We start from the raw sequence: 18404 nt of genomic DNA, 5'->3' as shown, positions 1-18404 counted from the left end.
GTATGGTTTTGAGAGAAGCTAATACTGTTTTCATTAAGATGGGCATAATGTCCCAAACAAGGAGGACAATAGTCCTGCTGTGCTCTCTCTGGTCAGGCCACATATGGAACACTGTGTTCAGGTCTGGGGACCACATTTTATGAAATATATGTACGAACTGAAGTATATCCAAAAAGTGGGCAAACAAAATGGTGGCAAAACTAGAAAATACGTCAACATTCAGTTGAAAGAATTGGGGCAGGGGGTTAGCCTGTAGAAGAGAAGTAGAGGATTCATAATATCTGTTTTCAAGAATTTTTAGAGCTGCCATGTTGAAGAACGATACAACTTTTTCCCTCTCCTCCCCTCCCCTCTCCTCCCCTCCCTTCCCCTCTCCTCTGATACAACTTTTCCCCTTCCCTTCCCTTCCCTTCCCTTCCCTTCCCTTCCCTTCCCTTCCCTTCCCTTCCCTTCCCTTCCCTTCCCTTCCCTTCCCTTCCCTTCCCTTCCCTTCCCTTCCCTTCCCTTCCCTTCCCTTCCCTTCCCTTCCCTTCCCTTCCCTTCCCTTCCCTTCCCTTCCCTTCCCTTCCCTTCCCTTCCCTTCCCTTCCCTTCCCTTCCCTTCCCTTCCCTTCCCTTCCCTTCCCTTCCCTTCCCTTCCCTTCCCTTCCCTTCCCTTCCCTTCCCTTCCCTTCCCTTCCCTTCCCTTCCCTTCCCTTCCCTTCCCTTCCATTTCTCCTTTCCTTTCCTTTCTCCTTTTCTTATTCTTGATATTAGGACTAGGAGTAATAATAGGTAGATGTTTCATAAAAGCAGATTCAGGCTTGAAATAAGGAAAAATTTCCTAATAACTAGAAAAGCTACCCAAAAGTAGACAGGGCTGCTTTGTGAGTCCACCTCGTTAGAATGTTCAAGAACAGAGTAAATGATCATTTGTGGCTACAGGTGGATCTTATTAGTTAATTAAGAAGCAAAGCAAGCTGTACATAAGGAAGATCCATCATTTCATGTTCAATCCTCTCCCCAACCCCCAACCCCCTTCTACGGATATACAAATATCTGATCTTTTTGGTCTCTTTGTTAAGCTCAAAGTAAAAATTAAAAATGATGCGTGCTCCTTGGGAATATTGTAGAACTGATTGTTATCCAAGTACAGAGTGGATTAGAGTAGTGACTGATAGTCCCTTTCTGGTTTTGTGAACACACACATTGCATCCTTTAGAGTAAATTAAAGTTTCTCTCTCTGGAGAGCTCAGTGGCTAATCACCCCAGTAAAGAAGTGTCCAAGGTACCACCTCTCCCCTCAGTCATTTATTCTTTTAGCTCCTTCCTTCTCCCTAGTTTTGGTGCCTTGCCTCTTCTCTAGGTGTCAGGCATACCACCCCCACCATAGTCAGCTTAAGGAAGTATTTCCCAAACTAATTTTGCAACACAGTACTTTGAGCCATGACATGTATTTATGGAACCAATAAATACCAGTCCAGAGGACCTAGGGATATGGAATAAATCTCCCTGAGAGGAAAAAGGGATCAGGAAAACTCTTGAACCATATGAAAGAAATTAATCCTACTTCCATCTTTTAACATTTCTTCAATAGCATTTTGGACACATAATTTCCCATTTAGTATTTTAGAGGAGAAACTAGCACGGTCATAGAATGTGAGCAGTTTCTATATATGAGCATTTTCATAAATGTCCTGTATTAGCCTTTTGTAGAACAACAGGGTTCTGGCTAACACTACTTGAGAAATTCAGGCTCAGGGTATCCTCCCCACCTTATAATGATAATTTGTACTTTAACAGGGCTTCTCTCAAATACTGAAAAGCTTTCAATCAACCAACCAACAAGTATTTATTAAGCAACATATTACGTGCTAGAAACTTTGCTAGGTACTTGGCATACAAATACCAAAATGAAATGATCCCTACTAAGAAGGAATGTAGATCCCAGACTCAAAGGAATCAAACCAATGGTAGAATGTCAGGCAGGGGAGGGGTGGATTTTGGAGATATATGGGGCTACTCTGCCCATTGCCTCTCAGATCACATGGTAGACAATTGCTTTCTTCTAGGGTTAGTCCAGTACCCAAGTTCCCATTGTTCCTGCTTCAGCACCCACTATTCCTACTTCACTCTTGGGTCAGTGCTGCCAAATTCAGAAAGTAGCAGGAGCAGTGATGGGTAGCCTCTGGGTACCTGGGTAGACAGGGAAGAGAGTATTTAGGTAAGTATTGCTATGATATCAGTAGTTCCTTTGAGATGGCCCTTCTTCAGGGGGATTAGTGATAGAGATTTAAAAGCAGATTTTCATTTGCTGATCAGAAGAAAAGAAGGAAGGAAGAGTAAGGGGTGACATTTATAAAATGCTTTAAGGTTTGCAAAGCATTTTACATATATAATCTCATTTGATCTTCCTAAGGACTCTGTAAAGTAGGGGTAATTATTATCCCCATTATACAGGTCAGGAAATGGGCTAAGAGAGATTAAATGATTTGCTCAGGGTCACACAGCTAGTAAGTGTCTGAGGCAAAATTTACACTTAGATCTTCCTAACCCCAAGTCTAACAACCTACTATGACACCCATGGTCCCAGCCCTGTCAGTTATACTGGTAGGTTTCCCATCTAGGCACACAATTGACTAAAGCAGTTATAGATATGGCCTTTGAAAGACTTATAGCTGGAAGGGAACGTAGAAGTCACTCACTCCAACTCCTTCTTCTTACACAGGAGAAGCAACTGAAGCCAGGAGAAACATGACTTGTCAAAACTCACGGAGGTAGTAAGTGACAGAGCACACATTGGAATACAGTTCTTCTATATCTGAACCCAACACTCTTTGCACCTCATACTCCCTATTGTAGGTGCCACTGTACCATTTGTTTAATGCAAGTAACTCTGCATTGGTCATCTTCTATTCCAAGAATATTCTTCTTGCTCAATTCTGCCTCTTAGAATCCCTGGCTTCCTTCAACATTCAGCTCAAATTTTACCTTCTGCAGGAAGCCTTTCTTGGTACCTTAGCTATTGGTGCCTTCTCTTCTAAGGTCTATCTATTTTAGGTGTATCTTGTATGTATCTGTTTGTTTGTATATACAAGTTCTCTTCCATTAGGATGTAAACTCCGTGAAGGCAGGAATTTCTTGCCTTTTTTTTGTATCTCCAGCCACAGTGCCTGACAAAAGTAAGTGTTTAATCAATACTTGATCAATTGATTGATTGTACTGGGTACAGGAATCCCAGTTATACTACTTAGGATAAATTTTGGCCCAACTCACCTTACTGCAATAATTGGATTACTGTTATTATAGACTTCTGTTAGTGCATTAAAAAAAGAAATATATATGTGTATATGTGTATGCATATATGTGTGCAGACATAGACATAGACACACATATACACACACACACATCACAATTCTAAAATGCTAGGATTTAGCACTTCAAGTTATAGTTTCTCTCATCATTAGTGAGCAAGACAGGCACAGACCCTCAGACAAATGTTTCCCTATTCTATCTGACATTGCAAACCCTGAGTCCTAGAAATGCAATTGCCTCATAGCCAACACCCAAACAGTAAGATAAAATTGCAAATGTTTCTAGCCTTTCCTTGCTGGTTTATCTATTGTTTAATGAACTGTGTGAGGCCAGATAGATGTATTAGGGCAAGGGCATGCATTGGCTGAAGAAACAGTGCAAGTGTTCAGGCTCCTTACCTTTTACCACATTTATCTCTCCTCTCCTCTCCATTTCTGTATCTCTGTCTCTGTTGTCTCTCTATCTCTGTCTCTTTTTCTCCCATAGTAAAACACAGTGTAATATAGTGGATAGAGAGCTAGTGCCAGAGCCAAGAAGACCTGAGTTCAAGTCCTTCCTACTCATATTGGCTATATGAACCAGAGAACATACCTTAAATTCTCACTGCTCTAGGCAACTCTCTAAAGATTAAGTTGCAGGGAAGGTCCCAATTTGCAGTGGTAGAGGAAGTTACCTCAGGCAGGGCTTTTCTATGTCAATTAGGTTATTTCTACAATCCTCTATCTTTTTCTTCTTTTCCTTTTTGCTACTAACTATACTTGCATTTCTCCTATCTTCTTTTCCTTTTACCTGCTTCCATTCCTGTGCCTTCTATATCTCATTAGCCCCCATGGGCATTTTTAGACCAAGGAAAGAAACAAACATATATTAAGCACCTACTATGTGCTAGAAATTAAAAAAATATTCTCTTGCTTGATCTTCACAGTAACTTTGGAAGGTAGGTGCTATTATGATCCCATTTTGTAATTGAGGAAACTGAGGCAAAGAAGTTAAATGACTCACCCAAGGTTACATAGCTAATAAGTGTTTGAGGTCAGATCTGAACTCAGTTCTTTCTGACTCCAAGCCCAGCATTCTATCCATTGTGCCACCTAGCTACTTCCAAAGGTAAGTAAATTAATTGTTAAATAAACAATACTTAGCTTTATACTCCCAGCTCCTTCCATTATATGATCACTCCCCTTTAAGTGTACAGAGATCTCAGGCTTTCTTTTTAAAAAAACTATTCAAAAATGCTCTGAAACTTAAATGTAATCTACAAGACTGATAATAGCTTGATATAAATTCCTTTATCCAGGGGAATTTATGTTTTAATAGGGATCAGAGTCTTACAGTAAGAGGAAGAAGTTCAAGTATTCAATTTTAGGTATAATCTAGCAGGTAGAGAATAGATTTCAAGCCCTCTGAAGTTAAACCTGGAATCCTACAAATGTTGGCCCAGAGACATTGTTCAAGATTTGATGGTTAGCATATATCATGTATAAAATAATTGCCCATTTATGATACGGGCAGCTAGGTGGTGCAATGGATAGAGTTCCAGGCCTGGAATCAGGAAGACTCTTCTTCCTGAGTTCGAATCTGGCCTCAGACACTGACTAGCTGCATGACCCTGGGCAAGGCACTTAATCCTCTTTGCCTCAGTTTCCTCATCTATAAAATGAGCTGGTAAAGGAAATGACAAACCACTCAAGTATCTGCAAAGAAAACCCCAAATGGAGTCATGAAGAGTCAGACCAGACTAAACAACTCATGATACATTTTTCTAAATTAGAATTTTAGCATTCTTGAAGTCACTGGTCAAATGTCTTACTGTTGTCTAGACCACTACACTAACTTCCTAACCATTCTCTCCACCTCCATTTTTTCTCCTCTTCAATCCAACCCATGAATGACAGATGTTATCTTCAGAGCTTGCAACTCTAATCATGTTACTTCTTTAATCAAAGCCTTTCAGTGGATCCCCACTGTGTATTTTAAAAGTCCCAATTCCTTTACCTGGAATTTATGACTATCAATAATCTAATTCCAACCTGATTTTTCAGGCTTGTCTCTACTATACCCCCATGGGTTCTGGTTTACCCGTACTGCTTCCTATCCCAGAACACAAACAATATTTCTTCATGATTAACCTTTGCTCCTACAGTCCCCTAGATTGAAATGCCACTTTCCCACTGTCTGTGCAACTGACATTCCACATTTGTCAAGGCCCAGATCAAATCCCACGTTACTTGTAAAGCTTTCCCTTCTTGCCCCAGGTCTAAGTGATCTTTCTCATTCCTCTGAACAGCCAGTAGCTGTAGATATAGAGCTGGTAGGTACCCTTAGAGATCACCTAGGCAAAACCTATAATTTTATAGAAGAGGAAACTGGGGCCCAGTGAGGAAAAAACATTTTCTCAAACACACTGATAGTAAGTGGCAGAACTGGGATTTGAACCCAAGTCCCCAGACTCTAGACCTAGCATTCTTTCCACTATACCATGCTGCATTCCACATATATAAAATATAGAGAAGCAATGGGGTAAATAGTGGAGAGTGTATTAGCTGAGGTATTGGGAGACCTGGGCTCCACTTAGCTGAGGAGAAGTCACTTAACCTATTTGCCTCTGTTTCCTCATCTATTAAATAGGGGAGAGCATCTCTAAGATCTAGCTGAATTACAGCTTTCTGACATTCAACTTCTATTAGTTTATTAGTCCAAACAAAAGAAATATGTTTGAAGAGATGCTTGTAAAGGTGGTATGATGGTAAATGTTTAACAGCCAGATCTATATGACATTCTTCCTGACATTCTTTTAAGTTTAATTTGCATTATTAATATCACTTTCTTAAGTCTAGACAACAAAACAATAGATCAAACCCTGACCTGTAGTATTTGCTGATTTCTGAGTTGTAAATGCTCACTGAAAATGTAAAAATCGGTTTTTGAGAGCCAGTATGAATTGTCTCTAGTACACCTGTGACTATAATAAAGGATAGTTTTGAGCTTTTAGCGAAGGATAACAAAATGAAAAAGGCTTTAAGAACTATTGCTAAGTCATTTTCTTACCAATAGAGCTTTTATTATCTTGTTTACCATAGGAACTTTTACTTTAAAATTTTCATATGCAATGTATGATAAAAGATCATTAAAGTAAATTTATTTGTTAACATTCAAATATGAAAAGGACTAGCCTTATAATGAATATAATGAGCAAAAGCAAGGAGGCAGGAATGAATATGTCATGTGGAAAAAGGGAAGAATCAGACTTACTGGAAAAAGGGATTTGGATGAGAGAATAATGAGGGGAAAGTCTGGAAAGACTGATAGTGTGGGACCAGATGGAATTATTTCAGTCACTGTGAAACATCTGGATGATAGATAATTTGAGAGATTTGATAAGGGAATCACAATATATCATATAAGTAGGTGACCCCCTGCCCTATATCCTCCTTAACCTTTGAGGAGGGTCTGAGGAAGCCTTAAAGAAAGGTTTGAATTTTAATAGGCATTTAGGGTATTCCAATCAAGTCTTCCTATATAATTTTGGCAATTGAGATACACACATACACACATATATGAACTTGTGTATAACACAATCTATGTTTTAAAGAATATAAACAATTTGAAGTATGTTTGTTTTGTTAATATTCATATTTTTTCTTTCCCCAAGACCCTGAAGAAATGACTGTTAGACCAGAACTTAATTATTTAGTGCTATGTGTGGTAAGAACTATAAATGTGGAGTAAAAAGAACTAGTTTGAATCCTGGTTCTATTAATCACTATTCCTGTAACCTTGGGAAAGTCACTTACTATTTCTTAGTTTCATCCCCTGGAAAATGAAATGGTTGTCTGTTACAGCTAAATTACTTTATGTTCAACCCTAGTACTTGTTTGTTTTTGTTTTTTGTGAGGCAATTGGGGTTAAGTGACTTGCCCAGGGTCACACAGCTAGTAAGTGTTAAGTGTCTGAGGCCAGATTTGAACTCAGGTACTCCTGAATCCAGGGCCACTGCCCCCATCAACCCTAGTACTTGAAAGAAACAAAACTTATCTTTAATAATGCTGTAGGATCAGGGCAGCTAGGTGGCGCAGTGGATAAAGCAAAGGCCCTGGATTCAGGAGTACCTGAGTTCAAATCCAGCCTCAGACACTTGACACTAGCTGTGTGATGCTGGGCAAGTCACTTAACCCCCATTGCTCCACAAAAAAAAAAAATAATGATGTAGGATCATAGATCTTAATCTAGAAGAGATCTCAGAGGTAATCTGGTTCAACCCTCTCACTTTATGGGTGAGGAATCTGAAACCTAGGGAGGTTGTGACTTGCCCAGAATCACAAGTAGTAAGTAAGCCTCTGGGGGGGGGGGGTTGAACCCACTTTTTTTTTGTCTTCAGAGCCAGTTTACCATGTCACCCCAATGTTGAAAACACAATCCTAGTGCATGGGGGCTCTTGCCCACAATACCAAAAAAAAAAAAAAAGGAGGTCTTTTGTGGTTTTTATTGGGACTTGTAGAAGACTCATTTAAGATCCAAAATCCTGAACAATGGCATTCCTCTTTCTGAACATAATTTCCTATCATCTCACTCCTGAACTTGATGTTCAGTCTCATTTGGAAGCTCCAGTCTGTCTACTCTATGTTCTCATAATTTGTCACTCTGGCTCTGTATTCAATTCTCTCCCTTTAGAGGATTGACTGTTTAGTCAAGCCATTTCTATGGAGTATTGCCCTCCTTCCTCACTTCTCAAATATCCCATGTCCCACCAATATTCCTGCCCTGCTAATCCCCAACCTGGAGCCAACTCTACCATATGCTAAGCCTTAGATTGCTAGGGAAGGAAGTCACAAAACTCAACTGATTAGGCTCACCAGAAACTCATCCTGCCTACCCTCAATGGGACCCTCACCATTATATTTTATTTGTCTCTGACTCAATACTATATACCTCACATCTATTCCAAAACTCTTCCCTCAAGCCTCACAATCTCACTCCTGAACCTGTCCCCCCACCCCTTCATATGACCTTGTTGCTGGAAAGGTTACAGAATTCTTTGCTTTCTCATAATGGCATGAGGATAATTAGGCATGTGATGGCAAAAGTGATGAAAATCCTTTTCTTAATTAATGTCACAATTATCTTAGCCCTGTATTAAAGAATAGTATACCAGTATAACTTATGGACTCTTTTGCAAGTAACTTAAGGAGACATCCACTTTTGTTAAGAAGTTATTATAGGGGCAGCTAGGTGGCGCAGTGGATAGAGCACTGGCCCTGGAGTCAGGAAGTACCTGAGTTCAAATCTGGCCTCAGACACTTAACACTTACTAGCTGTGTGACCCTAGGCAAGTCACTTAACCCCAATTGCCTCACTAAAAAAAAAAAGAAGTTATTATAACTGAAATTAATCTGATGACTTTTATATTACAACTTCTCAATTTATTCTCCGGGGGGGGGGGGTATGTAGTAATATTAAGTTTTAGAAAATGTTTCAATTTTTGTTTTTATTATATGTTTCATGTGTAACAACTGGACAATAATTGTAAAATCTCTAAAAGATTCTGAATTTCTTTAGACATATGTTTTTGAGAACTCTCATTGTTTGATTTGGTTATTGGCAAAGCTATTTAAAGTTGTGTTAAGATCAATTTTGTAGGAAATTTTCCAGTTGAGGAGACTTTCTAGCTGATCATCAGCATCTGAAGCACCTGAGAGACTTTTCTATAACCACACCAGAGAACCATGCCCAGAATACAGAGCCAGAATCCAGAGCTATACACAGATGACATCCCAAGAACCATCTAAGATAAGACTTTCAAAGACTTAAATGGAGATTTTCCTGTTTTCCTTTTCCCATTGCATATACTATTTTTAATATCCACCTCCTAAAGGGGGCTGCCCCTTTAGTTTTTTATATTTGTAATAGGCACCTTCTAAAGGGGACTGCCCCGCTTTAGTTTTTGTCAATGTGTCTCAATTTCTTTTCTCTTTTTTCATTCCCTTTATATTGTTAGTCATCATAAAACTCCTTTATAAGTATTTTGTCATATTCATTGCTTCATTTAAGGAAATCCTGTTTCTTAATGAAGCAGAGGGGAGACTGTGAGAAAATAATAGGGGTTTGGGGACTTCCAGGGGCCCCCAAACCACACCTACCTGAAAGCCTTGTTCCCACCAGAGGACCTGTTCTCTGGGTTCTGACATCAGCATGATTGTGCCAAACTGCCCTCAAATCCAGTGAACCAATAGATTTGAGTGATGCTAGCCAACGAGCTTTGAACAATGTTTATGGATGGGCTCTGCTCCTGCCTTCAGTGAGCTTGCACAGACACTCTGCTATCTTTGGTGCGGGAATGGGGTGAGTGCAGACACAGACCTCTAGGATTTCCCATTTTCTCTCTTCTCTAAGCTTTCCTATCTTTCAGAGCCATGTGCATTCTCTTTACTAATATTTAATATACTTTAATAAATGCTTAATGCCCCAAACTGATGCAACAGTCTCTAATTTCTAAGTAACAAACATATGATAAACCCCAGCTAATTTTCCCTACACTTGGGACAATAATAGGTGACCACATTTAGTTTTACTCATCACAGAATAGAGTATTCAGGTAGAGCCAGAAAGACTAAGTTGGAAATCCATCTCTGACACTTACTATCCATGTGACTTTGGACAAGTCCCCTAACTTCTATGTACCTCAAGAAATTCTCTAGGACTTTTAGTAGAAAGATTGTTGGATTTGGAGTGAGAAGATCGAATTCAAATCCCAACTGTGCTGCTTATTATCTGTGTGATCTTCAGAAAGTCACTTAGTTCAGTTTTCCTTAAGTAAAATGAAGAGGATGAACCACATGATTTTTTTATTTTTTTATTTTATTTATTTATTTTTTTGTGGGGCAATTGGGGTTAAGTGACTGGCCCAAGGTCACACAGCTAGTAAGTGTCAAGTGTCTGAGACCGGATTTGAACTCAGGTACTCCTGAATCCAGGGCCGGTGCTTTATCCACTGCGCCACCTAGCCGCCCCAACCACATGATTTTTGAAGTCTCTTCCACCTCTGATCATCCTGTGATCTTTTGACTGCCTATATTACTGAGAAGATTGAAGCTATTGGTCTTGAACACCTTCATTTCCTCATCATCATATCTCAAAGATTTCTTTGAATCATCATTCTCTCATCCTTCCTTTTGCCCTAAGAAGATGAGGCAGTCTTTCTCCTTGGCAAAGTTAATCCTTATGATTTTGCCCTTAATTCTCTTTTCTGTTTTCTCCAGCGTTTTGCTACATTGACCTCTCTTATTTTTAGTCTTGTACTGGCTCATTCTCCTTGGCCTATAAACATATTCATCTTTCTCTCCTCTTTGACAAGATCTCTGTTGACCTTGCTTCCCCATTAATCTATTGTTATATTTCTCCCCTCCCATTCCCTGTTAAATTTAAGAAAATATATGCTATACTTGTTACAGCTATTTTATCACTATTCATTCATTTTTCAATCTTTTGCTTGAATCCAGGTGACTTATTGCCATTACCATTATTACTATTACTATTGTTGTTGATCACACCCTCCTTTTTTCTTGCACCAGTGAAGAAGAACTCCTCTTCTATACTGCTCCAATCTTGGCCTCCCTCCTATCTGTCTAACTGTTCTTTCTCCTCTTCCTTTCCTGGTTTTTTATACTCTTACTAGCTCCTTGGTATGGATACACCCCCACCTACCCCAAATTTCTGTCTTTAGCCTTCCCTTCCCTTTATATTTTTGCCTTTGGTAATCTTGGTAATATGGATTCAACTATCACCTCTACATATAAATTTCACATCTGAATATTCAGATCCAACTTATTCCCTGGAGCCCTTCATTTTTCGCTACTATCTTTACCTTTATGCACAAGTAGCACCTGAAATTCAACATGTCCAAAAACAAATGCAGTATCTTTTTGCCTGAAACTTTTTTACTTCCTGATTTCTAATGAAAACATCGTCATTCTCCTAGTCACTCAGGCTCAAGACCTCAATCATTATTTAATCTTCCTTTTCCCACATCTTGTATAAACAAGGAAATGCCAAATCCTATCTTCCACTTAGCACAGTATATACAGAGGTACAGAGGAAAATGCTTAATAATACTTGTTTACTACCCCTATATCTCTTGAATTCATCTTCTTTATAGCCATACTGCTACCATTCTGGTTCAGATCTCTTGCCTGGACTATTGTGATAACATTCTTTTTTTTTTTTTAGGGCAATGAGGGTTAAGTGACTTGCCCAGGGTCACACAGCCAGTTAAGTGTCAAGTGTCTGAGGCCGGATTTGAACTCAGGTACTCCTGAACCCAGGGCTGGTGCTTTACCTACTATGGCACCTAAATGCCCCATGATAACCTTCTTACTGATCTCCCTGCCTGTATTTTCTCTCCTGTCCAATTTGTCCCCCACAGCTTACTTTCTTGTGTGTGTGTGTGTGTGTGTACATTTAAAAAATTTATTTTAAACTTAAATACAAAAAGAGAAAAGAAAAAAAATTGCCATGTACCCAACAGCACATAAGAAAGGATTCAGTATAAGACAATAAATTTCCATTTCAAGAAAAATTATATAGTAAATACTACACATTGTTTTCAAAGCTGCCCGGCTTTTCTTTGCTCACTTGGTTTTCTTTTGTTCTATGCTGTGTACTTTTTACTATTTTTATACCCCCCCCACAAGAAGGCTCCAATCAAGTGTGGATATATATATACATAGATATCGCTATAGATATATAAACATATACCTATATACACATATACACTCAAACACATATAAATAAGACTGTACTATGCTATTTCCACTTGTCATCTTTTTCTCTGTAGGAAGATAACATCTTCATAAATCTATTTTAACTTTAATTTTGCCTGAGATCATGATTATCGTATCTGTTTTTTTACTTAATAAATTCAACTCCTGCACTTTATTTTAATCTGTGTATGCATCCCTCATTTTTATGTTTCCTGAAAGCAACATATTGTTCAATCCAAATTTATATTCTAAGCTACAATTACTTGTTGTGTATTTTCCTCCTTTCTATTTTTCCTCACTATCCTTCTCACCCTATTTACCCTATCCCTCATCACTCTTCTGCTTTACTTCTACCTTGCCCTCCTATTCCTTAAGCTATTCACCCCTCCAAGAGTCCCTCACTTATCCTCTCCCCCCATCCCCTTGCCCTCTTATTTCTTTCTGAATTTAGAAGACTTTTATACCCTTCTTGATATGTTTTTCTCTTTTTAACCAATTCCCCATGCATTACCCACCATTATTACCCACCATCCCCCTGATAACTTCTTCTGTATCAATTTTTCTTTTTATGCCTTATTTATATAAGATAGTTGCTCCTTTTTCTCTCTCCCTACATAGTTTTTACTTTTTTAGAATCACCCCATCATACTCAGCTCAGCCCAGGCCTTTCTTCCAAACTACCCAGATAATGACAGTCATAAGATTACTGCTAATATTTTCACATATAGGAAGTACAGAATTTTACCTTATTGAGTCACTTATAAATGGTCATTAATTTTTATCATATATTTCTCCTGGATATCACATATTGAATTTTCCTTTAAGTTCTGGGGTTTTTGTCACAAAAACTTGAAAGTCTTTCAATTTGTTAAATATCCATTTTTTTTTCATTCAGAATTATACTTAACCTTGCTAGGTAAGTTATCCTTGGTCAAAACCCTGGCTCTTTTCCTCTGTAGAATATAATATTCCAAGACCTATGGTCCTTCAACATAGTAGCTGCTAGGTCTTGTGTAATCCTTATTGTAGTGCCATGATATTTAAATTTTTTTCTTGTTGCTTCCAATATTTTCTCCTTAACTTGTGAGCTTTGAAACTTGGCAATGATATTCCTGTAAGTTTTCCTCCCTGGGATCTCTTTTAGGTGGTGAATGGTGGATTTTTTTTTTCTATTTCTGCTTTACCTTATTGTTCTAGAACTTTAGGGCAATTTTCCTTGATAATTTCTTATAACATTGTATCAAGATTTTTTTTTATCATAACTTTCAGGTAGTCTGACTATTCTTATTTCTCTTCAATTTGTTCTCCAGATCAGTTGTTTTTCTGATGAGATGTTTCACTTTATTTTCTATTTTTTTATTCTTTTGATTTTGTTTTATGATTTCTTGGTGTCTTAGAACATCATTAGCTTCACCTTGCCCAATTCTCTTTTTCAAGGGATTATTTTCTTCCTTAAGTTTTTGATTCTCCATTTCAAGTTTGTTGACTTTCTTTTCATAATTTTCTTGATTTTCTTGGATTGCTCTTATTTTTTCCTACTTGTTCCTCAGCCTCTCTTATTTGATTTTAAAAGTCCTTTTTTAAGTTCTTCCAAGAATTCTTTTTGTGCTTGGGACCATTTGACATTTCTTGTTGAAAAAGGAGTGGCTTTTTTAATGCTCTGCTATCTTTTTCTGAACATGAACCCAGATCTTCTTTATCCTCATAGTAACTATCTATGGTTGGGCTCTTTCTCCTTTGCTTACTCATTTTATTAATTTATTGTTTTATTTGTTGTTTTGTTTTTAGCAGTTATTTCCTGAGGTCTATCTAGGATCTCTCTCTCATCTCTGTTCCTAAACCAGGGCTAGGCCCCCCCAGCTACATCATCTACCAAAAGATCTGGCTCCCTGCAATCCCTCTGATGGCTGCAAACTATAGCTGTCCTCTCTGCTCTGGAACTGAAACCAAGGACTGTGCTCTACAGCAAGTGCCCACAGCCAACAGGGTCCCTGTCCATCACTGCTGTACTCACCAGGTGTTTGCTAGCTCCTTCTCCCTGCAGTCACAGCCTGGGACAAGTTGTGCTTGGCCTCCCTCCACAGTGGAAATTCAATCTTCTCCTACTCAGCTGTCAACACTCCCCCACTCCCCCCAACATTGTCTGTGAGATGAAGGTTTCTAAGGCTGAAGCTGCCTCCACCCAGCTGCCCTAGGGTTTGTTGTTTGTTGATTCTGCAGTCAGCCTGAAGGTGTTTGCACTTCACTCAGGACAAACTTTTGCCCCAGGAGGTTGGGTCCTTCCTGGGGTTTTCTGGGAATGTCCTGTCTTTTTTTTTTTTTTTGGAGAGCAGAAAGTTTTCTGACCTACTCTGCCACCTTCCCTGAGTCCTCTCCCCACAGTCTTCAAAAAAAATTAGCTAAACAAATTGCTTACTACCTCAGGGAGGGGGAAATGGAGGGAAGGATGGAATTTGGAACTCAAAACTCTAAATGAAAATAGTTAGTAAAAAATAAACTAAACAGAGACATAACCATGTTACCCTTGCCCCCAAACTTTCTCTGGCTCCCTATTGTCTCTAGTGTAGAATATACACTTAGCTTGGCATTTAAAGCCTTCCAAAATCTGGCTCTAGTCTACTTCTCTGGCTGTATTTCAGACTGTTTTTCTTTTTTTTTTTGTCTTTGTTCCAGCCTGAGTAGACCCACTTTGACCTTGTTCTGCCCTCTTTGATGGAATGGGTTTGAATGGATCATTTCCCCAAAGCTGCAGCTTTCTCTTACCCTTGAAATCATTCTCTCCCTTAAAGGCCCCAGTTTAGGTGTCATCTAATCCATGGAAGGATACCCCTAGATGAAAATGATAGCTCCCTTCTCATTCATTAAAATTCTTTGCCCAGATCATACCTTTGCCCTCATCCCACATACCTTTTTTATCATTAGAGAACAAATATACAATGTCAAAAACATACATTAAACACCTATTGTGTGATGTACATACTATGTGAGAGGCATCACATTATAATGGTTAGCAAGCCTCAAAGTCTGGATGAAATTAGTTCAAATCTTGCCTCTTGCATTGGCCATGTAACCAACAGTAAGTCATTTGACCCAGTGTTCCAGATATCTCTCTAAGATGATAAATTGTAGAATGCTTACCAATTCCCTCATGAGGAATTCTCTATGTCAATGAAATTATAAGTAAAACCCTGCCCCCCCAAAAAATCTCTGTCAAAAATTTTTTAATGCATTGTCATACTTATTTGTATATGTGTCATGCTCCTTATTAGATTATAGAAACTACGGTATTTTCTTTCTTTTTAAAAAAATTCTCTGTATCCCTAGTCCTCAACACTATGATTTACACTTAGTAAACACTTATCAAAGTTGTTTTTTTTTTTTTATTAGAATAGAATATAGAATTGAACAGCTTGGTAGTCTTGCTCATGGGGAAGCAATATGGAAAATGTAGTTACCTAGATGATATGCATTCATAGAATAATAGAATGTCAGAATTGGAAGAAAGCTCAATGATCATCTAGTCCCCCTTTCATCATTTCGCATATGAGGAAACTGAGGCCCAAAGTGGTTAAGTGATGTAGTGACTGGCCTGGGTCCCAAACTCAAGATTCCTGACTCCCAATTAAACATTCCTTCCAATATACCACAATATCCCACTAGCCCACGTAGCCATTTCCCACTGACCTTTCAGAGCAGATATGGGTGCCTTGGGTAGATGAAAAAAAAAAAAAGCTGTGAGGGAGCACCAGAAGACAGAATTCAGGCTTTTGCCTAGGGCTGGCCCTTGTCTTCCCTTTGCCGCTGTGATTGTCCTCTCACTTGAGTCAGGGTTTGACTTAGAAGGTCACAGGCCAGGCATATATGGTACCAAGAAGTTGGTTTCTAAGTAGCTTTGGCTGAAATCTGATTAATCTGCTCTTCAAGAAGTCTGAAAACAAACTTCAGCCCTACAACTGAGTAATGCTCACTTCCTGAAAGCAGAGGAACTGGGTCAGAACTTCTCTCTCCTCCATTTCCAGGGCTCTGGAAATAAGCAGCTGCTTTGGGGACTATGAACCCTGGGCCAAATAGCAAAGTTCCAAACCCAAGCATATGCCAAAAAACAAACAAACAAAAAAAAAATCGCTGGTTTTAGTATGATTCAGAAAACTTTACTTATTTCCACTGGGGGGCAGTCAGAAGAATAGAGTTCAGCAGTTTGTATCCCCACTTCTGAAAGGTAGCCTACCTGTGGTATGGAACCATCATCTAATGTCCACTTTGGCCAGAGAAAGATTCTGACTAGCCTATCCCAGTCAAATCAATTTTTACATGGTATCTTCATAAGAAGTCTTAGAAAGTCACTCAGGAAAACAAAGGGTTAACCTGCAGTTTGCTTAGATGGGATATTGGTAATGATTTCATAGCAAAGTACTCTGGAGGCAAAATTCTATTTAATGAGCAGTGGTGTGATTACCAGGGAGCTCTCTATTCACACACAGATTCTCTGAGAAATAGTTATTTTTTTCACGGCAGGAACTATCCTATTGAAAATTATGGTCCTAGGGATGACAAAACAATGCTCTCCATAAAGCTTGGTACAGTTCAGCTGCTTTAGTCTCTGGTTTTTCATGTTAACCTTGTCTTAGCTTTTCCTCTCTGCCCTTCCCCCTTCAGAATTATTCAGTCCGTTTTGTCAATGGACAGAAGCTGCTGGTTGCAAGAATTGATGCAATACTGGATTTGGAATGAAGAAGACTGGGCTTGGAATCTATTTTCAAACACTTAATAAATTATAGGATTCTGGGCAAGCCACGACTGTCAGTATCCTTATCTGTAAAATGGGGATAATAAGAGCACCTAGATTGTGATGAGGATCAAATGAGATAATGTATCTGATGTGCTTTATATACCTTGAAGTGCTATTTAAGTTTTACCTAATATTATGGATCCAATATTTATTAAGTGCCTAACCATGGTCAAGAGATGGTATCTTTGTGACTTTGGTCAATCAAAACTGATTGAACAAGCTGTTTGTTCCAATTCTGTGTAGCTCACTATAGAGTAGCCCTCTTATGGGGGTGTGTGGTATGTGTGTGTGTGTGTATGTGTGTGCACACATGCACGTGTGCAGAAATACCATGAAATTGGTCCCACTACAAACTTATCCTATCTCATCTCCACAAATTTTCATAGATCTTTCCTTTGCCCCTATCATAGAGTACTTTGTATACTTATTTGTGTGAATGTCACTGCCCCTCATTAGAGTGGAAGCCCCTACCAGTCAGGGACTCTATTTTTCATCATAGTATCCCCATTGCTGCAGACCATGACAGGCACACAGTAAGTACTACTTAAATGTTAGCTGAATTGAATTGAATTGAGTTCTGTTGGTGGCTTATATAGCAGCATTTATGTGGTACAGAAAACCACTGAATTATATTGGATCTCATCTAAACACTGCAGTCAGAGTCAACTCATACCACACAGATAATTACAGTGCAGAACAGTATGTAATGAGTGAGTGCCATAGGAAAAAAAAAGGAGTAGACAAGGTGAACACACAGAAGATCTCAAGAGGTTATGAACCTCCCATTTCCTGAAGGCTCAAATTTTCAATATCCATTTAACTCCTTCAGCCCAAATCTCTGTGAATAGGGAGAGAATTTGCATTGATGCTCCTACCTACCAGGTTGCAGGGCCATCTCTAGCTGGGTGGGCTGGCGGTGGAGAGGACCTTTGTCAAAATCACACTGTGTTCCACCCCATAACATTTTGATACGGTTGATACGGTTGAAATCATGGGGAAGGGGAACATGCAGGTTAGGAGCCTTGAAGGGGAAAAGAAATAACAAAAGGAAAACACAAACCAACATTCAGCCTGAGGGGAGTGTGTGTGTGTGTGTGTGTGTGTGTGTGTGTGTGCGTGTGTTTGTGTATAAGGCAGTCAGTCTTTGAGTTTGCTGATGGTGGGTGGTTTCTTTTTTTGTGGTGTTAGGAGCTAATGTTATGTTCACGAACCACTGGTCTTTTTTTTCTTTTTTTCTAAAGCTACATTCTCCTCACATGCTGCCTCCCAAATGATTTGCTCAGCTTACCCTCTCCCCGCAAAGCAGGGAGCTTCCTTTCCTGTAGGGATGCTTCAGGTAGCAGGTTTCTACACACCGACCCTGACAATGAATAGGGTCACAGAAGGCACATCCCTGGAAATCTTCTTAAGAGGTATCTGATAATCCCTCTTTTTATGGATGAGGAAGCTGAGGTGCAGAAAGCTCGAGGGAATTGCTGAAAATCACAGAAGTCTTAAGTGGCATAGCTGGAATTAAAACACCAGTCCTCTGATTTTAGATCCAGTTCTCATTCCACTAATATTCAT

At 39.1% G+C, this 18404-nt stretch overlaps 1 protein-coding gene across 3 annotated transcripts in view; it reads right to left on the bottom strand.

The window, feature by feature from the left end:
* LOC122740021 (aromatase) overlaps positions 1-16082 on the bottom strand; it is a 53483-nt gene extending 37401 nt beyond the window's left edge. Inside the window, exons 1-2 of one of the 3 annotated variants that reach the window (XM_043981791.1) lie at positions 15734-16082; positions 2065-2174 (exon numbers count right to left, since the gene is read on the bottom strand). The gene's annotated coding sequence lies outside the window, so the exon portion shown is untranslated. Of the gene's footprint in view, positions 1-2064; positions 2175-14063; positions 14520-15733 lie in introns of those variants that run through there. The other 2 variants (XM_043981789.1, XM_043981790.1) reach the window with 2 other exon arrangements.
* Positions 16083-18404: the final 2322 nt, after the last annotated feature.

The sequence above is a fragment of the Dromiciops gliroides genome, chromosome 2, assembly GCF_019393635.1.
Source record: "Dromiciops gliroides isolate mDroGli1 chromosome 2, mDroGli1.pri, whole genome shotgun sequence".
NCBI lineage: Eukaryota > Metazoa > Chordata > Mammalia > Microbiotheria > Microbiotheriidae > Dromiciops > Dromiciops gliroides.
The sequence above is the reverse complement of the archived record's forward strand: the minus strand, read 5'-3'. Positions and strand labels throughout refer to the sequence as shown.